The following is a 23,730-nucleotide window of genomic DNA, read 5'->3' on the forward strand; positions in this document are numbered from 1 at the left end:
GAGTAAGTTTTTTTTCCTCTTCCTCTACTTCCCTCTTCCCCTGCCTCTCTATTTTTTTTTTTTTGTGGGGGAGGGACCTATTCCCCACCTATCTTTCATATGTCAAATGACCTTAAGTAGTTTTTGTCAAAAGTACAAAATACTTAACATCTAGTTATTTATACTTGTGGGTTGTTTGTGTGGACCTGTGCACTATAGCTCTAAATAAATACTTTCTGGAGTGGATATGGTTAGAGGACTGACAGTATGAATCCATTTATATGCAGCCTTTGAGTTTTAGGTATCTAGCCTCTGTGCTGTAGACTGAATTGTATTTGTTGTTGTTTTTGCTAACCAAGTGCTCTACAGCTGAGTCATACCCCAGTCCCCTCAAATAACTTTAGATGTTAGTACTAAGCTAAGAAGAATGCTGTTGAAGTCATATTAGGTGGGTTTGGTTTCTCTCTCTCTCCTCTCTCTCTCTCTCTCTCTCTCCCCTTCTCTATCTATCTATCTTTGTAATGGGGATTGAACCAAGAGGTGCTTTACAACCGAGCTGTATTTCCAGCCTTTTTTATTTTTAAGAAAAGAGCCTCAATAGGTTACACAGGGCCTTACAAAGTTGCTGAGGCTGGCCTTGAACTTGTGATCCTCCTATCTCAGCCTCCTGAGGGATTACACATGTGTGCCACCACACCCTCCTGTGTTAGGTGATCCTTTCAGCATATGTGATTTCATCATTTCAGATTGGAACAGTCACCCCAACTAGGTCCCAAACCACACAGGATTGAAAATACTGGATACTTTGTCCTGTGACCTTGTAATCTTTGCTTTTTCACAGATCAGGAGCCTGGCCGGTCCTTGGCTAATGTTTCTGTCAGTGGAATGCCTTCTGTCTCCTCCTAATCATTGTCTTCATGGTTGAACATTGAGCTCAGCCATCTTTTTTGCTTATATTATTTATTAACTTTATTCATTTTGTTTTTATATCATAATCATTCCCCCAGAAGTATACTTAATACACAACAACACATTTTAACCTCCATTGTATTGTTAATAAAGAATCAATAAGAGAAGAGAGAAAGAAATGACTGTGAGGTCTTAGGATAGAATTTTGAGATAATCTAGACATGAAGTTGTCAGATATTGACAAATACTAACTTTTTTGTAGCCCAGTTGTTTTGTAGCCAATGGAATCTTCTGCCAGGCTCAGTGGAGGATGTTGTAGTCCCAGCTACTCAGGAATCTGAGACAGAAGGATCACTTAAGCCCAGGTTTGAGGCCAACCTGGGCAACATAGCAACACTCTGACTTAAAGAAAGGAAAGGTAAATGAAAGTTGAATATATCTATAGAAGTAGGGTTTTTGAAGGGCTTGCAGTGGGCAGATATTCCAAAAGTAGTCAGAGGGTTCTGACAATCACATTTTGGAAAAACAATGATATAATACATCCATGCTATTTCATAGACAGGACACTGGACTGTAAAGAAAAGAAAACCTTTACTAGCTAGGTAGGTAAGTGGATTGGTAGGTAGGTAGGTACAGTATAAAATATATGTATACATAAACACTTGCATATATGTAAAATCATTCAATCCTTATTGTTTGTTTCTAAATATTTTTTAGTTGTAGATGGACGCAATAACTTTTATTCATTTATTTATTGTTATGTGATGCTGGAGGATTGAACCTAGGGCCTCACATGTGCTAGGCAAGCACTTTACCACTGAGCTACAACCCCAGCCCTTAATCCTTATTCTTGAAGGTAGTTCATTCTATAGATGAAAAGATGAGGAAAGCTTTTAAGTAAACGGGGTTGGGACTTACTTTGATCCTTTCTGGTGACAGGTTATATTCTTTCCATCACATTTCCTCTGGTGCCTGGTTGTCTACTTGAAGCCACATGCAGGCATGGGCAGGTCTGGGACCCAGACTCCTCCTTCCTGGTCCAGGGCCATTTTCTCAGATGGCTTGCTGTCTTTAGTCAGTGGTAAAATGTCCACTAAAAGATAAACAGAATATCAAATAACCACTCAATTAGAACAAGAAATACACTCCAGCTACATTGATCTTGAGAAGGGTTAATGTCCTTAGTTTCCTATATTTTAGCAACTGGTTGATCAGCTAGCGAAATAACTGCTAGGAAAGCTGATTCATGACAGTTTTTATGCCTTGTGAGTATTGCTCTAAGCTTGGAGAATTTTGCATGGAATCAGCTTCCTAATTTTAAAAATTATATAACAAATTACTTTTCTTTAAAGTGTTCTTTCTTTATGGTGAGTAGAGACATTTGATATTGGGTAAGCATTAACTACTTTTATGATTCATAAACTTGAAAGATGCATTCACATTCTTTTTATGTTTAAAACCTAAAACCAAACACAACTGACTGAGGCATTAAACCAAGGCTCCAGTAGGATACACACAAAATCCCTGTGCTTTTCCTTGACTTATGCTGAGGTCTGCCAAATGGCAGCTTCATTCTTAGAATAGTAGGCCATGGGTATCTAGTAAATTCTTATATCTAGTTGCTGACTCTCTGGTTTTCTTTTTATCTTTTATCTTATTTAGGAAAAGGAGACCTTCAGAATGAGTTTTTGTTCTTTCCCTTGGCTCCTGTAGTAGTTTGAATTCCCTCCCCTTTTAACTCCAGGTGTTCCCAGAGTTAACATCCTTGAGGACAAGGACTTCTTTTTCATCCTTTGTCTCTCTAGTCCACTCCCCTTTCATCCCCAGTGCCTGACCTAATGCCTGGCACCAAGTCCTTAGGAGCCTTAGGGCTGAGAGAGGGAGAGAAAGAAGAGACTGAACTCTAGAATCAAGATTTCTTCTTCCATTGTATTTGTTAAATAGAATAATTTGTCAAATTAGATCCTTCTTTTTCAGTGTTTCTTTCTAACAAAGAGACCAGTAAGCAGTGTTTGTTCTTACCTGTATTACAAAAAAAACTTCACACAATTTTGTTAAGTCCAGCAGGTATTTAATGATTTACAAATATTTTTCTAGGATTGGGGATAGGGATATGGAGATGAACAAAAAACCTTGTGCTGGTCTGTGGAGCTCACAGTGCAGTAGAGAAGACAAACACGTCCAGTTCTGTGGCCCCACAGTAGAACTCTAAGAACATCAAGAAGACTGATATATTTTGCAGTGGTGGTCCAAAGGAAGGAGGATTGATTTTATCTGTTAAAAAATATCAGGTTCCTATATGAGATGGCCTCTGAGCTGGGATTTGATTAGTGCTTGAGAGTTTTCAAGGTAGACTCTGGGCTCAGGGTGGGGAAAACCCTGAGTAGGTGCAGGAACTGCATGAGCATATGGCAGCACAGTCATTGGAGATGAAGAGATAGCTGGGAATTACCAGAGTGTAAAATTAAGTGGAAACAGTAGTAAGAATAGAAAAGGTAGAAGGGGTCAAATCAGAAAAATAGTATATGTCACATGATAAAACTTGAGTGTTATCCCATGGGCAGTAAGGAGCTGATGAATAGATTTAAATAGAGGGAGAGTATTTAAAGCTATGTATTCATAAAATTCAGCTTTCAGAGAATATGTGGGATTACTAGAGGGGCAGACATGAGGGAATGGTTCAAATCTAGTGGATAACTGAGCTGAAACTCAAATTGTGGGGGAGGATCGGAAACTGATAGGAGACACAATGAAGGGCATAAGATGTTGGGCAGAGAGTTAGGTGACCCAACCAATGCAGTGCGGATAAAGACACGTCTATTACTGTTTCTTCCTGTTTCATACCTTATGAAACAGGAACTTAGCTGTGACTTTCTTTGATGCTTATCATCTTCTATCAATGACCATACTTTCACAGAAATCGCCAAGTCCAACCTTCTCAGGTTCCCAGGCAATAGGTGATAGATGTTATGAAGGAACCAAATATTATGTAGAGCATAAATCCTCAGAGATTTTCCCATGGTCAAAATTATCCCTGAAAACCCATTAGGGAAATTCTGCATTGATGATTAGCATACTGTTTCTCAGTAATTTCAACAGGGCCACTCTAGGGTCCCCTTGGCATTGGAATATATTTTCCTGTTTGAACACAGAGTTAGGTGATTTAGAGTTTGGACCTATGTTTTAGTAAAACATTCAGAACTTAACACTGAGAATTAACACTGACCCCAACAGGATGCCATGCTAAGAAAGGCATGAAGGAACAGAAACCAACTGGGTGAGATCGAGGGAGCACCTGTTCAGTTCCAGCTTTTCTGGGACATATGACTATTAGGCTCCTGGACCAAGTAGATTGACTTTTCCCTATCTCACACTCCTCCCTTTTCTTCACTGAAATCATCTAGATAAAGTGCACCTCCACTGTGAGGACTGCTCATCTCCTTCTTGTTCAGGGAGCAAGAGCCATATAACTAGCAGATCCAGGACTTAATATACCCCAGATCCCTGATCCCCTTCAGTACAGTCAGCTGTACAAGTTACCTGATAGAGTAATTCTCCTAATGATAGCAAAAGGAATGAATGTTTTTCCAAGAAGATATATGAAATTATATTTATTTTTCCTTATATGTCTATTCTACTCAGTGATTGTAAATGAGTAAAAAAAAAAGTTCATTGAATCATTGAAGCTTTTTATTTAGGCAAGCTTAGGTTAATCAGAACCTAAGAAACACAAACTATTGGCTGGGTGTTTTAAATTTTGAACATAAATAATTGACTTGATTGCACTGCCCATTGGTGAATTCAGGACTTTATCAGCTATTCCAAATAATGATTTATGCTAATAAATCATATTAAACTGCCAGGAGTGTATTAAATGAAATTCTGTTTTTCATTAATTTCCTGGGTACTTCTGACCAGTATCTGGGATCATTTTCCATGTAGGATATTGAATAGTCAACTTAGAAAAATGACTGATTAGGGCTTTCTTAGCAGAAAATTAGAGCAACATTTTGATCCAGCTCTGATATTTTTGTTTTCCTTATTTACCCGAGAGATATTTATGACTAAATTATTAAGTTAGTTCAAGCACCAACCTCTAGAAGACTTTCTACTTCTTGCTGCTTTTAAGGAATATAGTAAAATCCATTGATGAATGAAAGAAAATATCTGAATCTCATCTTATATGTATATTTTCTAGTAATTCTTTAAAAAGTCAATTACAAGCACACTTGTCATAATCAGCATATGCAGAGTACTACATGTATACAATTTATAAATAAATATAAAATAGTCATTCTTTCCGGGGGGTACTTTAGCACTATTTTTTGATCTGTGTTCTCTATGAAGAGAGACATTTAATAGTTTGTGCATTTGATAAAAGCTGCCTTAAGTGGGGTCATTCTTTATTTTAAAAAAATGAGAAAATGTTCCAGAAAACTTCTCAAAGAGTCTTATAGTCTTTTTACAAAATGAGTTTAAATGGACTATAATTACAATAGGAATGATTGCCTAGGGTATATAAGTCATTTTAACCTGTAAAAGACAGAACAATTCAAAATGTGTGTTTATCTTACAAGTTTATGAAATTAACACTCCACTGCTTCTTAGAAGCAGCACTTTCAGGAGCTTATTTACAATGCATTTCATTTAACAGTCAGTGTGTTGTTTACTTATTTCATGGATGTAGGTGAATAATAGACTGGAAAGAGTATGGAATTTACATGCAGACCTCGGTTGAACTACTAGCCCTGAACTGAAATTTGCGGGATATTTTTGGGGAGATATCTGAGCATCCAAAACTGCCATTTGTAAAACTAGGAACATATTGGTCAGGATCCAGTCAAGAGACAAAAACAGTACTGTAAGTTGAATAGGGAAAATCTAATTTACAGAATAATGAACTTGCCAGAACTGGTGGTGTATACCTGCAATCCCAGTGACCCAGGACAGGATATGACCTACCAGATGGCAGAGTAGTCACTACCAGGCTGTACCTGCAAAGCTTGTAAGGAATATGCCTTCTGGAGGGAAAGCAGGGGGCAGAGAAAACTGTGAATGGGATGCATTCCAGGGGGCCCACTGCTGCAAACCTCAGGAGATGTGTGGGGAAGGCTGCTGTTGCTGGAGGAGTCAGTCTCTGAGAAGGCTCCTGCATGGTGTGCTGAGGATCCTGCCAGGGAGTTGAGTGAGGCCATCCCTCCTTCGTGCAGAGTCTCTCACATACCCTCTACTGAGAATCATAGCTTCTTGCCTATTAGGACAGGTGATTTAGATAAAGGGCCTAGACACATTTTTGCAGAGCGAGTGATGAAAAGTGTATATAGACCTGAGAGGTATAATATATGCTGATAACTGGTACACAGATAGGTCTTTAAGAAAATTCAATGAGATGATACATATAAATTTTTGTATGGTTTTGTTATGCAGTGAGTTCTTTGAATCAAACATCTTGATACAAGAGTCTTCTACTGGTTGTGAAGAAAAAAATAATTATCATATTGTCCCTTAGATAGCATTTAGATGAAGGGCCTGGATTCATCCTGTAGATGACACTAGGTCCATATTGAAGCAATAGTAGCTGTCAGTACCAGAGATCTTTGTAGATCAGGAGTTTTTCTGAGTATCTTAGTTGTGTACTCACATATTGAGGGTTGATTAAAACTTTGAGCTAAGTAAACATTCTTAAGTAGCGTCTCTCACTCCCAAATCTTAGAGAATGCAAGAAGCAACTTTTGAAGAAACCCTGAAGTCAGTTTAGTGAATCTAGAGCTCCCGTTTGCAAAACCAGGTGGAACACAGTATAAAATATTCACACTCTCAGTCGAGATACATTTGGTTAGTGAAGAGTGCACGTAGGAGGGCTGGGTCAGGGTGGCGTGACTGGCTCACAATCAAAAACATGTTTTAAAACATCTTTCAATGGTTGGCCCTAATCTTTGTCAATTTGTCTTCCTTTGTCTTTTCTCCAGGCCTGGAGTTTCAGTAGGACATAAAATGATGATGTGAAAGATCTCAGAGGGTTCCATTTTGGGTAAAAGCAGGCCAGTTCTTCACATCTTATATCTCAAAGATTTCATACTATTGTTGCAGTCATTTATGCTCCTCCAAAGAAAGAAGAAAGGCAAATTCCCTCCAGGATGCAAATGATAATAAAATATTGTCATTTTATTTTAATAAATTAAGAGTGACTCTTATAGGCAACTAGACTTGTCATCTAATTATTGCCAGGATAAATAAAAAGTTTGAAAGCCATAATTTGTGTAAACTTCATTAACACTTAACTGGCTTATAGTTTCAACCATAATAAAAAGTGAATATATTCAATGATTAGTCACCTTTTGCAGCTGTTTTATCTTGGGATACCCCAGAAGAATCAGGTGAGGTATTTTGGGGGGCTATATAAAGATTGGTTTTATTATTTAGGTGGATGTTACATTACACTTTCTTTCAAAACTTCCAGGCAAAAATTAATGCAGCCAGATCCTACATTGAATTTGGGGGAATTCATTGCCTCTTCTTCTAAGAGGTGTTCACTCAGTGCTTAGCAGGGAGCAGCTCTAGGGAATACAAAGGCAAGAAAAATAAAGTTCAAATCAGTATTGCTTTTGAGCACAATTCCTACCCTGTTCATGGCCTTTCAGATACCTGTTCTTACAGCCTGCAGTTTTCATGAAAAGATGTCTGGGAGTTTGACTCCAGAAAATGTATACTATGCTATTATACCAATTTACATGAAAATCAAAACCAAAACATCAATTGTTCTCTCTTTAATTGGTTGTTTCAATTCTTTTGTCACTTCCTTTAATATTATTTTAGCTAAAAAAATCATCTTTGCTATCTTCATGGTCCCACCAATAAATGTTGTTGTGCATGGGGGTATATATATTCTAGGGCTATTGGAAATTCTATGGTTGATTCTATTTTCAAGAGGCTCAATAATCAGACATGGGTCCAGAAAGAACCATAATATACTTTTACATTTCCTTTCAAGTGATAAAAACAGCTTTGTATCCCCTCACAGGCTTTGTATTTGTCTTCTGGGTTTGCTCTCAGCCACATGTGCTATGCCTTGGTATCTGGGTCCATCTTCAGTGCCAACAACTGACTTGTAAACCAGATCTTTAACAAGCCTTTGCTGTTCAGTGGGTGTTTATCATTGTTTCTGTTTTAAGATTGCACAATAGAACTTTCACAGTTGTGCTGTTTCCACTGAGGTCTCTTTTATATAAAAATTTATGATTATTTCATTCTTATGGACTATTATTCATGCCACTCTAGTTGGGGTTATCCCTTCAGTACTGAAGCTATTCTCTATATCAAAATTAGGGATTGCAACTAAGGTAGGGGGAAATACCATAAATATTTGTGTAATCTTCTAACATTTCTTAACCCAAATTGGAAAATTGTTAGCATTCAATGAATCCATTTTGCATTTGACCTTATTAAAACCTAGTAAGAGGGAATACAAATGATTGATGGTTGTCAAGGTAAAACTTTGAGTTTAATGATCTATCTTTTATAATGAATTTTCTGTTTCCACAAGAAAGTTTAGTTGAAACTAGAAGTGTTAGAGATGTTACTGAAGTCAGTGAATGGATTTCATCCTCATGCCTGGAATTAAGGACTAAGAAAAGTCTAGAAAGCTGGTAGAGACCATTTAAAACAGTTCAAAGTTCCTGGACTCTGCCCTATGTAACATTTAATAGCATATCAGAAGCAAACATTGAGAGCATGCTTACTTTATTTTCAGATACAGACTGAGAATCCTTTTCAGAAGTGCTTGGGACAAAAAATGGTTTAGATTTTGGATTTTTTTAAAATTTGAAGTATTCACATATATATAGTGAGATGCTATGGGGATGGGACCCAAGTCTGAACACAGAGTTCTTTTATGTTTTACATACACCTTATATACATACCCTGAGGATGATTTTATGCAATATTTTTAGTGCACCTACCTTTTGAATGTGACCCATTATCACATGAAGTCAAGTGTGAAATTTTCCACTTGTGGTATCATATTGATACTCAAAAATTTTCAGATTTTGGTAGATTTTGGATTTTCTAGTTAGGCATGCTCAAACTGTAATGTAAATTTAGGTAGGATGACTAGTACCTGAGCAACAGGGCAGTATGTTGAAAGCTCTCCACAGATGACAGTGATGAAATGACAGTCCTGTGTTTGAATTCAGAAATATCACTTCATTACATAAAATAAAAAAACAATTCAGTGGCAGAGGTATGGAATAGATGATGGTTATGAAGGCACCCAGCAATTCAGAAAGGACCAGCACCTTGCACAGGCTGTTGAAAGAGCAGAGGTCAAGGGAATGAGCTGGTTGAATTCTGGTCTTTTGGACCAGTGTTCAAAGAACAGCTGTCATGCTACTGACAAGTCTGAAACCCATCTAGTAGGAGGAATTTTAGGGGAGCAAAGCATGTTTTGTTTGGAGACGTAAAGACTTAGAACATGACAACTCTTTTCAGATGATCGTATTTCCCATGCAAGAGCTGAGATTTTTACCATTTCTTCATGGGTGGAGCTAAGATAAATGGGTTTCCATCTCAAGAAGCATATTTGGGTCTTTTTAAGGGTATTGTTGTTGTTGTTATTGTTGTTGTTGTTGTTGTTTTGCTGGGGCAGAACCCAGGTCCTTGTGCATGAGAGGCAATCACTCTACAAACTGAGCTATGTCCCCAGCCCTTAAGGGGAATTTTCTGTGTGATAAGTATATGTTACAAGATTCTGAGTGTCTCACCTCTTCAAAGACTGTCTGAATGTTCAGGAGATTTGACTTGAGCATTTGTATGGAAGTTAGATCAGGTGATCCCCAACACTGTTTTCTTTTTAATTTATCTTCTTGAGATCAGGAATACATTACATACATAATGTAATAATATTCTTAAATTTGTGTTTTCTTGACTTAGATCTTAATTCTCATTGGCAAACACTTATAATTAATATTTTTGAATTCATGTAATTAGTATATTAATTATTGTTAAGTAATAGGTTACATAATAATATTAATTATCCATTATATAATGATTAGAATTTTCAGAGTCATTAATATGGTTGATATAATTACTTGTGTTACCCAGGAAACATGTGGATAAAGATCTGATGGTATAATAATTCAGAGTAACAGACATTTAAGAGGATGTGGGGTGAAATCTACAATCATCAATGTGATGAGTGCTTTTGATGCTGAAACACATGAACTGCTCTGCATACACTGCATTTTCTATTGTTTTTGTTTCCTTATTTAAATAGCTTCATTCCTAATAGCAAAATTAAGCAAATGTTTAACACATTTTTAATCTTGAAATTCTTTTTGCCTTTAAAACTTATATGGACTATAAAGTAAGTTTATAATCTCTTTTAATTTTGAGACCCTCCAAATCTCTGAAATATTAAAATGAAAGAGGTTCCTGTGTTAGATTTTAGAATGATCCTTTGAAGAATATTTTGTATTTTATCCATAATTTGTATTGCATCTTGTCTTCTACCATTGTGCCAATGTTGTGGTGAAAACATTTCTCTGTTTTTTTGGACAAATGATATAATTTTTTTAAAATTGAAAACATATTGAATGCTTAGGGAAGTTTTATTAAAGTTTTACATGTACAATTAATTTTTAAAATTCCTATGCATCTGAAAAATGTGAATTTTAAAATTTCTTAGATCTTCATTTCAGTTGTCTTCTATGGATGTTAGATTCTTTTGGAGAGCAACATGATATAGTGGTATGGGCAAGGCATGGTTAATACTCAGCCATACTTAGCAAATGTATGATAATGGTGAAATCCACAGATCCTGAGTAACAAAGGCTAAATCAAATCAGATCCAGTTTGGCATCAAGTAGGTGTAATTATCACAGCTCATTGAAGAGGTCTGGTGGTCATTACTTTTCATTCTTTGACATCTTAGGTGGTTGCCTCTTTGAGGAACCATACAGCACATGTGGATATATTCAGGCTGAAGATGATGACTTCCATTGGTGGCAAGTGAACACCTTGACCAAACCAACTTCTGATCCATGAAAGCCATCAGGTTAGTTGTTAGTGTTAAGTTTCCTTTTTAAAGTAAAGGGAGCCCAAGGGTCTTATCATCATCATCTTCAATGTTCTCTGGATAGTGTTGAATGATGGAGGGTGTTTTCTTTGAGTGTGGCCGTCAATGGCTGATTAGCTAGCAAGGGTGGTATAATTAAGAGGACTGATTACAAGAGTTTTGACTTTATATCTCCCTCCTATGGTTTACTTACGGTTTATTTCCCTTATCTTTGGGTATACCTTAGCTAGATTAATTGGCCTCACCCAATTGATCATTTCCCAAAAAGCAGATATAGGGGATGGATGTCTTTTCTGGAAAATGTGACTCATGGATGGAATTTTACTTGGAGAATCCAAATAACAAAGTCTCTGTCACAGGTAGGAGACCTTGGAAGTGACTAAACATTTCTCAGCCTCAGGGGTTCAGTTTATACCTGGGAAATCTCAGAGGATGGCAAGCGGTCTTGAAAGCATTCAGAAAATATATGGCAATGCATAGATATGTGCATAATTTTCCCAGTATGGAAGTATTTAGTGAATTTTCTGCTGAAATAAAAGACATTTATTTCACTGAACACCAGCAAGAATTTGACTTGTTTTTTTGGAAAAAAGAGTAGGAAGATGGTGATTGATGAACTCTATTCATATTGCAGCCTGACCATTTTATTGTATCCCTTTTTCAGGCTATGACCTTGAACATACCTTTAAAAGTTCAGATTTGCAGATTAATTCTTCAGGTAGAATGATGGGCATATCACATTCAGGAATCAAACCAGTAAAACATGTTATTCTGATTTGTATTTCAGATACAACACAATTTCAATCCTTTTAATGAATTTAAGCTTTTCATTAATGCACCTACATGCTGCAAAAATTACATTTAGTAAATTAATCTTGTAAAGGTAGTTGAAACATGCGGTAGAGTCTAATGCTGTTCTGTAGTATCTACCACATTCCTGCTTGCCTTTCCTTTAACTTCTTAAAAAGGAACACTGAGTTCTTTAGCACTGTGGCTGTTGTCTTCTCACTAGATCAAAATTTGTAATTATTTTTCTCTGGGAGAACCCAACAGCCTGCATGGGCTAGGGAAGGGCTTACCATTGAGGTACCCTCCCAGTCCCCAGATTTGTAATTTTTCATGTTAGGTAGTTGATTTCATTATTTTGCCCCTTTAGATTGACATCTTATTTGGAAAAAATTAACTTTAAAAAGAAGCCCAAACATTTGAGTCTTCTTTAGCAGCTGCTGATTCTGTTTTTATCACAAGATCACAGACCTCCATTGATGAAAACACCGAGAAGAATCTTTTCTTGTTCTCTAAACTTGAAATTTTCTGCTTTGTCAGACCAAATCATGCACTCTTTACATTTAAAAAGGATTTAAAATCCCAGCAGTGGCCATATAAATGCTAAAACAGACTACAATAATTAGGGGAGAGTAGAAGAACAATGGGCAAGCAACTTTGCAGATATTTGATGTTAGATGGGTTTTGTGCCTTGGAACAATGAAGTAGGGGCATTTAAATGTTCAGTTTTAATTTATTTCTATTGACTAATAGAATTACTTGTGGTTAAATCAGGCCTTTGCAGCATGAGGTCTTTGAGTGTTAACATCGAACACTTTCATCAAGTCACCTGATTCTTGATTTAATCCAATCTGCCAAGCTATGTTTTTTTGATTGATGAGCTTAAACCATTAACATTCAGGGTTATTATTGAGATATGATTTGTATTCCTGGTAATTGTGGTTTATTTTTGGTTTTTCATTTGACAGTTTCTCCTTTGATTGACTTTTCCTTTAGTTTAGTTCCTCCCTTTGCTGGTTTTTATTATTATTTTTTCATTTCATCCTCATGGAATATTTTGCTGAGACTGCTCTGTAATGCAGGCTTTATAGTTGCAAAGTCTTTGAACTTTTGTTTATCATAAAAGGTTTTTATTTCATCTTCAAATCTGAAGCTTAGTTTTGCTGGATATAAAATTCTTGGTTGGCATCTATTTTTTTTTCAGAGCTTGAGCTTGATATATATTATTTCAGGATCTCCTGGTGTTGAGGAGTCTAGGTTGAGAAATCAGGTGAAATCCAAATTGGTTTCCTTCTATATGTAATTTGATATTTTTCTCTCACAGCCTTTAAAATTCTATCCTTTTTCTGTATGTTAATCATTCTTATTATAATGTGCTTTGGTGTGAGTCTGCTGTAATTTTGTACATTTGGGGTCCTATAAGCCTCTTAGGGTAGAAAAGAATATACACAGATTTTTTTTAAAGGTGAAAATGTAAGAATACACAACAAAAATGTAAAATACTATTTAGACATCCCATTCCTTAATAAATTAACGCATAAAAATATTTGGTTTCAATGATGGTAGAGATGTGAGAGATGGCAAAATAAAAAGGGGGAAAGTCTCAATGGAAAATTGAAAAATTATTTCTATTAGCTTTGAAAAATTTTCTTAGCTTCCCTCTTCCACCAGTAGGTGCACTTGTATGAAATCTGATGGTAGCTCCTGTCCAGTGGGTGATAGATCACTTGGCTGGGCTGGGTGAGCCAATAGAAGATGCCCTCACACCCTCTTCCACTCTTCCCACCCATTGTAGCTGGCCATTTCAGTCCCCATGCACTTCAGGACTCACTGAGCTGGAGAGAGCCTGGTTCTTTCCAGTTTCTCCAACATGTGCTCCCCCACTGGGAAATTTCCCCAGTCTCTGGCTTTCCATAGGCTGGCCAGGCCCAGACTGACCCACAAAGACCCAGCTGCAATGTGAAAGATCTGGGCTTCAGATTCCCCAGCCTCTGCTTTGCTGCAATCCCAAGATCTCAATGCCTTTCCAACTTGCAGAGAGACCACCAGGGATGCCCTAACACAAAGGGGCAACTATGCAAAGAGGCAGCCTGATGGTGGTCACTAGCATACCCAACAGGATGACTTCGGGTGCAGCCAGAACTGCAGGTATCCCAACAATAGATTTCCAGGCCCTGGCCCATGTTCCCATTGTGAAGCCCTGGTCTGTATCCCAAGATGGCAGCGGTTGCATGTAACGAAACCTGCAGATACCCTGACAATGGACTTGTAGGCAGCAATAGGCAACAGGCCATATGAAGGAAAATAGCATGTGGTCTGTGGGAAAATGACGGGACATGGGCAGGCAAAAGATGGCAAATGGGCAAATAGTGGGCAATATTTAGAACAAAATATTTTTTGTATTAGTTATGAGAAATAGTTTAAAGTAAAGATGAAATGATTCCTCAGGTCACACCACATACCCCACATTCTGAGGAAGCATTTCCTGGCTTTCAGGGTGCCCAGAGTCTCTCCAAGGTTCTTTCAGCTCCTGTATAGCACAGAAACATAGGGCTCCTGAGCATAGGAGAGAGAGTTTAGAAACTAATCCAAAGAATGGCTTATTCCAGAAACAAACCTTGCACCAGCCCATAATTGGTAATGATATTGACTTTTTTTTTTGTATTTCTTTTTTTGAGAGGTCTCTGTTTAATTCATTTGTCCATTTATTAATTGGGTTGTTTGGTGTTTTGACGTAAATTCTTTCAATTATTTACATACTTTGTGAGAGGAGAAGCTAACAAAGACTTTCTTCCATTCTGTAGATTATCTCTTCACATTCCTAATTATTTCCTTTGTTGTGCAGAAGCTTTTTAATTTGATGCTATCCCATTTATTAACTCTTGGAATTATTACCTGAGCTTTATGGGTCCTATTGAGAAAGTCATTGCCTGTGCCTCCATGAGTCTTGAGCCTATATTTTCTTTCAGGAGTTGTACAATTTCTGTTCTTTGATTCATTTTGAGTTGAGTTTTGTGCAAGGTGAGAGATAAGGGTCTAGTTTCATTCTTCTACATATGTATAACCAGTTGTCCCAGCATCATTTGTTGAGAAGGTTATCTTTTCTCCAGTGTATGTTTTTGGTGATTTTGTGAAGGATCAGATGACTGTAGATGTGTGGTTTGTCTTTTATTCTGTACCATTGGTCTTTCCATCTGTTTTTATGCCAGTACATGCAATTTGTGTTACTGTATCCCTGTAGTATAACTTGAAGTCAGGTATTGTGATGCTGCCAGCATTATGTTTTTGGATTAGGATTGTTTCATTATTCGAGGTCTTTTATTCTTCCAAATGAATTTTAGGACTATGTTCTCTAGTTTTGTCAAGATTGTCATTGGTATTTTGATGGGATTATACTTGATCTATATATTGTTTTTGCTAATATGATCACTTTAACAATATTAATTCCTATCCATGAACATGGGAGGTTTTTCCATCTTTTGAGGTTTTCTTCAATTTATTTCTGTAATGTTCTATATTTTTCATTGTAGAGGACTTTTACCTCCTTTTTAGATTTCTTCCTAAGTATTTTTTTAGGCTATTATGAATGGAATTGTTTTCCTGATTTTTTTTCTCAGCAGATTCATTTTTGTTACATAGGAAAGCCATTCATTTTTTAATGTCGATTTTGTGACCAGCCACTTTATCAAACTTGTTTATTGTTTATAGCTTGAGCAGTTGTTTTGGTGGAATTCTTTGGCTCTTCTAAGTATTAGGATATCATCTGCAAACAGTGATAATTTGACTTGTTCCTTTCCCATTTTTATCCCTTTTATCATCTTCCTTTGTGTAATTGCTCTGGCTAGAATTCCCAACACTACATTAATTAAGAGTGGTAAGACTTCTGAGATCCAGACTCCTGACAGATTGGCAACTATAGTGACATGGCCACATCAAAGTATGTATTATGCTGATTTTAAGTCCTTTGGCTATAAACCAAGGAGTGAGATAACTGGGCCAAATGGTAGTTCCATTCCAAGTTTTCTGAGAAATCTTTGTCCTGCTTTTGATAGTGGTTCCACCAATTTGCAATCCCACCAGCAGTGTATGAGTGCACATTTTCCTCACATCCTCACCAAGATTTATTGTTATGTGTATTCTTGATAATTGTTTGGACTACTTTACTGATCTCAATTTTTCTGAAGCAAATCCGTCCATTGTGCTTGTCTGTATTCTCCCTCCCTCTTGGTGAATCAGCATTGTCACTGTTACAACCAGTTTGGCTCCACTATACTCTTTTTTTTTTTTTCAATGCACCCAAATTTCCAAGTCTCTAAGATACTCCAACTGTCCAATATTGAATTTTAGTGAAAACCCTCTTTTAACCCCTCACTGGGAAGCTGTACTACTACTGCCTGAATCCTGAGCCACAGGGCAACTAGGAATGCACCGTTCCTCTAACCCACCATCTTGAATCTCCTAAATGTAGATCTTAATGTCTGACCACATATACACAGGAAAGGTAGCTATGTGAAGAGATTGATGTTTCAATCAGATGGACTGAGTTATGAGTCCACTGTGTGTAATATATACCAAAACATCACATTGTACACTTTAAATATATACAATTTTTAATAAATATATAAAAGATAAAGTTATGAAAATCAAACAAATGAGCATAAAATAGTTTACAATTCAAATTGTCAGCATCAATAATTAGTTGTTAGTGTTGGTTGAAAGTTTCTGCAGCAGATCCAATGCATAATGTTCCAGAACACCATTTTCTACAAAAATGGACATTAGACTTTCCAGTGACATTGTAGCTCTTGTGTAAATCTTTAAAAAATTTAATTTTAAGAAGTATGGCTGTAAATGGCAAAGTTAAATATAGCTTGAGGACTACAAAAAATATTAAAAAATGCACCTGGTAAATTGTTGTTGCAAATATATTAGAGTTTTCCATAGGGGTTATATTAGTGTTTAAAAGTCACCCAAGTTCATTACTTCTTCATGTTGCTATCCCATTAATTTCTCATAACACACCATGTTTAACAACCAACTTCAACTCTACAGTTAACTTAGTTGCAGGAACAAGTGTTTATTATGATCATTAAATTATGATGCTTTATAACTGATAAAAGGGTATGATTATTTTTCAATATTAAAAACTTTTAAAAAGGATGTTATAATCTAAAAAGGGTAAAAGAAATATTAATTTTGAAATTTGGTGTTTGGTCATACATTCTGAGATGTGTAATCGAAATGAGTCTTCTGCCTTCTTTTTCTAGTATTTTCTACGTTTGAGAAGTTGGTTTCAGTGTCAGTAAACTGCAATTTGTTTTGCCCTATATACTACATTAATAATATCATTATTTCATTTTTCTTCAAAGAATTTCTTAATCCCTTTGGTGCATTCATGTGCACATTCAATTTTCATTATTGATTACATATAATCACAGCCTGTAATCCCAGCGGTTTAGGAAGCTGAGACAGGAGGATTGCAAGTTCAAAGCCAGCATCAGCAACTTAGTGAGATCCTCAGCAGCTTATCGAGACCCTATCTAAAAATGAAAAATAAAAGGGTTGGGGATGGCTCAGTGTTTGAGCATGCTTGAGTTTGATCCCCAGTACCAAAAAAAAAAAAAGAAAGAAAGAAAAGAAAAATTTGTTAGTGCATCATTTTCTATTTAAAACATGATTCCAAATTATTACTGAGAAAATACAGTTGAAAGTAGATATCTCAAAACAATATCTTTGGCTTTCATTCCAGAATGCGTCTTCGCTTATATTTTCCAAATGGGTTAATCTGAGGTTTGATGGCACTAACTGTACCTTCCCAATGCGATTCAACTATAGTTACAATTAAATGCTTGGAATATATGTTCTTTTTTTATGATTTATTTATTTATTTATTTTGCATTACAATTCTTAATACACCATTATACAATAATTTATCATATCTCTGATTATATATAAGGTATGTTGACACCAAATTCACATCTTCATACATATATTTTGTATAATGATGAGAGTCTCCTTTCACCATCCATGCTGGTCCCCTTCTCCCTCCCTTTCCCTCCTACCCCTACTCCCTATCTAGAGGTAATCTTCCTCCTTTTCTCTCCTTCCCAACCCCATTTTGAGTCATCCCTCCCCCCTTATATCAGAGAAGTCATTCGGCATTTGTTCTTTTGGGGATTGGCTAACTTCACTTAGCATAATCGGCTCTAATGCCATCCATTTCCCTGCAAATGCCATGATCTTATTATTTTTTATTGCTGGGTAATATATGTTCTTAATATACTTTAATATTTACTGAAGCAACAAAATAGCTGTATCGTTCTAGGATATGAATAAAAAGTTCAGTGTCATCAAAAGTGTTTTTGGGGGCGAGGGGCTGGGGTTATGGCTCAGTGGTAGAGTGCTGGCCTCACATGTCCAAGGCCCTGGGTTTGATCCTCAGCACCACATATAAGTAAATAAAATAAAGTTATAATTTTTTAAAGTGTTTTCTCTGCAGTGTTCACTTAGTATGCTTGAAAGTATGCAAAAAAAAAAAAAAGGAAGATAGGATGCCTTAGACATTTTTTTCTCTCTCTGCTCTTGCAACCTATTCTGTTTTCTAGGCATATTTAATGGCTTGTTAGATCTCTTTTGGTGTTATTCTGTTAAAAATGGGCATAGATTCTCTTTATTCACATTGCCTTCTGGGCCAAATCCTACGAAATACTCATATAGAGAGTATTTGAATCTTGAAAATCTAGAAATCCAACAATAATTATCTGCTTCATGTGGCTCCATTTGGAATTTTATCTAAAACAGATACATAGTATTCTGCATTTCTTACTTTATTCAAAGTTATTTCATTCATCATTTTTATTACACCTTTACGTGATTTTGCATTTCATTCCTTAGATAATGTTAACATTTCACATTGATACTTGTCTTCTGTGAAAGTGTTCCATTATGATGTTATTACATTTTATTGTTGTTTCTGACAAATGGAGAAAGTCCTACCATTTTTATATTTTTTTAGCTATCCCTCTGTACACTAGACATCACCGATAGAAAAGAACTGTACCATGCATATTATGAATCCAGTGTGCCAAGACAGTTTCATGCAGTGTCTTCCCTATTGCCCCTCACATCTTTTTCATATTTTTACTTTTACATATTTACTATTGTTGAAAACACGCATTTCACTAACTTCATGCTGACCAAGCACGTGTGACAACTGCTGACAATCTTTGTGTCCCCCTCTCATTTTCAATGTTTACATTTATTCCTAGAGAACATACAATGTGGACAGATAAGTCTTTGAGGTCAAATAAATTAATTAATATCGATTTTTTTCTCCATTTGAAAAGAAATTGTGTGTAGCAAGTTTCTAAATCTTTTCAGCTGAGATACTTATAGAATGTTTCCAGCAAGAGTTTTCAATGAAAGATTCTGGATTTTAATGTTCAGGTCATTGGCTGGATAGAAAATGTATTTGGTTCAATGCATTCTTGAAAAAAAGTCTTCCAGTTTTCCCAGAAATCCATCAGTTATGGTTGACATAGAATCCAAGCATTTGAACACATGCTGCTTGTGAGACAGCTGCATCTTCTCTGGTGTGGCTTCATTTTATTCTCATGTCTTATTTTCTTCAAAGATTTACTTAATGATCAAAATAATTTTAATCATCTGTGATTTTGTTTTCTGATACTGATAAATAAATTTTTTTCCCTACCATCTGAGAAGAAACCATCTCTAGATGGTCCCTGAGTTACAATAGTATGATTTACAATAGAATTGGACTTTTGATTGTACAAAAGTGGTAAGTATTCAGAAGCTGTACTTCAAATTTTCAGTTTTGATCTCTTCCTGGACTAGTCATATGTGGTCTGATCCTCTCATGATCTCTTTGTCTAATAACGGTAGAAGGAATGGTAGGGGGTGGCTAGGGAAGAATAGAGCTACTTTAGATTAGGTAGAGGGTAGTAAAGGGAGGGGAGGGGGTGAAGTGAAGGAAGGATAGTAGAATGATCCAGGCATTACTACCCTATCTACCTTGAGGCTGTGAGTCCCAAGGGTCCCAGGCAGCCCTGTGATCATCAGGGGAAATCACCAATGTTCTACAGTGTGCTGTGTGGCTAAACTAGAATATTAAGTGGGGTGTTTTAAATGTATTTTCAGTTTATGATATTTCCAATTTATGACTGATTTATGGGAATATTACCCAATGATAAGTCATGGAATATCTGCCATGTTTAGTGTTTTTCTTGGAAATTTTAACATTCAAATATAACATGTATCTAACAAACTTCTTGATTTTAATACTGCTTACTTTTTACTGATAAAATTTTTATAACAGCAAATTAAACAATTGCAGTACTACAAGACAGACTATTTGTGGATTATTAATTGCAAATGAAAGTTTTTTTCTTAGAGATTTGATTTGTATCTTTAAAAATTGTTTTATTTGTTTTAATTATACTACTTAGTTATATATGATATATCAAAGTGCATAAATGTATTCTACTGTCATGTATAACTTGCATCTTAATAGAAGTACTATATATTTTAATTGGAAGCTCAGTTACTCTATTCTGGCATAGTAAACAATCTGGATGACTGAAATTTCAATATAAAGTATAAACTTTTGTCAGTGCTCTAGTATCAATGGTGGATTTTTCTAAGATGCGTACTGATTAGTAGATCAGATAAAAAATTGAACCTTTATTAAAAGCACAGATTTATTTAGATGGGTAGGATGAAGGATCAGTGATTATTTTCCTTTTTCATAAGTTAATTAATCATATTCTGCACTATTGGAATAAGTCATTTTTCTGTTTGTTGAAAATTGTCAGTTTATACTGACTCTGATAAAGTAAGATATATTACTGCCATCTCCTGGAAAATTGTCATAATAATTATACAATTGCCCATCTTTGAAGTGGACAAAGACCCTCAAATCCACAATAATTAATGTGTCTCTCATGTGAACAATTTCCCCTTATAGGTGATGATCTTGTTCAGGGCAGAGCCTGAGTAAGTGTATATCCTGCTCTTAGTTACCTTTTGGGTCCAGTAATAGAGATTTTCAAGAACGTTTTCTTTGTTTTGGGAAACTCTGGGAAGAAACTTGAGTTTCCCTTTGTCTAATAATAGTAGAAGGAATGGGGGTGGTGCTAGAGAAGAATAGAGCTACTTTAGGTAGAGGAGAGTGAAGGAGGGTGTGGGGTAGGAAGTATAGTAGAATAAAGCAGACATTATTACCCTATCTACACATATAACTGTATGACTGATGGGATTCTATATTACCTACAACCAGAAGTATGAGAAATTATACTCCATCTATGTGTGATGTATCAAAGTGCATTCTACTGTCATGTGTAACTAATTGGAACAATTAAAAAAAACGATTTAGTGATTTTAAAGACAATCTGGGGCTTTTTAAAAATAATACTCAGGAATAAAACATAAAAAAAGAAAAGAAGAAGGAATGATCAGGTTGCTGCCTGAAGAACCATTTTGTTACAGTAATGGGAAACTGCTTAACATAAGGGCCACTCTAATTTGTCCACCAGAAAACCATGGGAACTCTTGAACCACAGGGTGGTCATCACATTGGAAACATGGATACCATTATTTTATTATGTAGCATAGGATAATAATAAACCATTTTATACATTTGACTATTGTATTAGTTTTCTACTGTGACTATAAACAAATTATCATGAACTTAGTGACTTGAGACAACACAAATTTATTATCACACTGTTATGAAAGTGATAAGTCCAAAATGGTTCTTATGGGGCTAAAAGTGTTGACAGAGTTGTGCTCTCTCTGGAGTCTCTAGGGGGGATCCATTTTGACATTTTCCAATTTCTAGAGGCTTCCTCCTTCCTTGGTCTCTTTCCTTGGCCTATGGCTCCTGCTTCCACCTTTACATCACATCACCTTAACCTCTGTGTCTGTCATTACATCTCTTCTAACATTGACTTTTTGAATCTATATAAGATATATATAAATAAAATAATCTCTGTGATAATGACATCCACTCAGATCTTCCAGGGACAATCTCGGTCTCAAGATCCTTGAAGGGGAGTGTGCCTTGGACACAGGCCTCCCAGGCTCTTCACATCCCACTGGGATGTACAGCTCCTAGGGTCCTTCTCCTTGCAACCTTCCCATTCCCAATGGATTTCCTGTTCAGGTGTGCCCCAGGAGAGGCTGAGAGGCTGGCCTACTTGTCACAGATCCAGGTATAGGTCCCTGCCACTATTTCCATGATAGTGAATAAACACCATTTTGGTTTTATATATCAGCTTCACTTTTTAAATTTAAAAGTTAGTAAATTGATGACTAATTATATAAGTATATTTATGGGGTTTAATGTAATTTCTTGATTAATGTTTACAATATGGAATGATTAAATTAGCCCAACAAATACGTCACCTCTCGTACTTTTTTGTGGTGAAAGTATTTAAAATATACTCTTAGCAATTTTGACATATGTACTACATTATTGTTCATTATAGTCATCAAGCCATGCAATAGATCACTTAAGCTTATTCCTCTGGACTAAAACTTTGTCCCCTTTTATCAGTACCTCCCCTTCCCCTCTCCTCCCCCAGCCTCTGGTAAGCACCAAGGATTTGGTTTTATGCATGGTTCATCTGAGCCTTCCCTTAAGAGTGTATCCATGCTTCATGTTCAGACAATGTCAGGCTTCTGATGCTGTTTGGAATCGGAATTAGCACAGAGATAAGCTAATCTAAATTCATAAGTGTCTTTTTCCAATAATAGAAATAAAACAAAAGCCCATTCAGGTCTTCCTTTCTGTACGCTCTGCAGCCAGCACCTCTCCTACAGGGAAGGTCTGTGCAGGGCTGTGGAACTTGCCCCTGTGCTAACATGGCTGCTCAACCAGACTTGGGTCCTGGCCTGCTCTGCTTGTACATTGGCTTATGTAACCTCTGCTGTGGCTTTGCAGGCTAGTGTCCTGCCTGTCCTTGTCTCTTCTGGATCTGGTCCCTCTTTGGTTCTCCAGGCTTGTCTTTCTTCCTCTCATTTTTACTTCCGGCCTTTGCACATGCTAATCCCTTCTTCCAGAAAACTATTCTCCCTTTGTCCTGCCCCAGGAATCCAAGCATTTTATTTTGTAAGCATTGACATAAAATTATCTAAATTCTTAAGTGTTTTTCCCATTATTATAAATAGAATAAAAGTATAGTTAGCTCTTCATATCAGCAGGTTCTCAGCCATGGATTCAGCCAACCATGGATCCACCTTAAATACCCAGAAAAATATCTCATCCATACTGAACCTGGACTGTTTCCTTCTCTTTATTCATTAAACAATGCTGTATAACAACTATTTACACAGCATTTATGTTGTCCTAGAGATCATAATGAGACCCAGGCAAAATCCAAATACTCCTCAAACTTCACTTGCTTTGTTACTTGCTTTTAGTTGACTTTGGAAACATCACGAGTTCTCGAGGTCACACACTGAGCTATACACTATGGGTCTCCCACTAGCTTTGCTGTAGGTAATATGTGGGTTATGATTCTAGCAGTTGCCTAGGTTATTTTTCAAGGACTTGAAGGCCACCTTTGTTGACATTACTTTCTCTTCACTTGGACCTGTCCAGGTGTTCTATTCTTACTGTCTTGGTAGGTTCTAATCTCTATCAGAAGAATAAGATAAAGGCACAACTGTGAGAGAAATAATATTTTTATTGGTATATCTTGCTTGGGCAAGATACATCATTGACCAGAAGAGTGTCAGGAAAAAAAAAGAAGAAGAAAACAAAGGTGTACAGCTTTTAAGACATCTTTGGGGTCGGCAGGGACATGGTCTCTTGATGCCATCACTTGTGGAGGTGAGGAGGTATTAGTTGTTCCTAAACTATTCTCCATCATGCTGTTTCCTGTGTTCTGTGGCTCATTATCATCTTAAGTCCCCACCTAGGACTGTGCATTTCACTATGTTAATAAGGTAAAGGCAACTGTGGA

General features: G+C 36.4%; 1 long non-coding RNA gene across 10 annotated transcripts in view; it reads left to right on the top strand.

Annotated features, from left to right (window-relative positions):
* LOC308631583 overlaps positions 1–23,730 on the top strand; it is a 186,775-nt gene that overhangs the window by 82,834 nt on the left and 80,211 nt on the right. For all 10 annotated transcript variants that reach the window (XR_014018263.1, XR_014018264.1, XR_014018265.1 and 7 more), the window contains exon 3: positions 10,817–10,939. This is a non-coding gene — a long non-coding RNA (uncharacterized lncRNA). The remainder of the gene's footprint in view (positions 1–10,816; positions 10,940–23,730) is intronic.

The sequence above is a fragment of the Spermophilus citellus genome, assembly GCF_964194105.1.
Source record: "Spermophilus citellus genome assembly, chromosome: 12".
In the NCBI taxonomy this organism is placed as follows: Eukaryota; Metazoa; Chordata; class Mammalia; order Rodentia; family Sciuridae; genus Spermophilus; species Spermophilus citellus.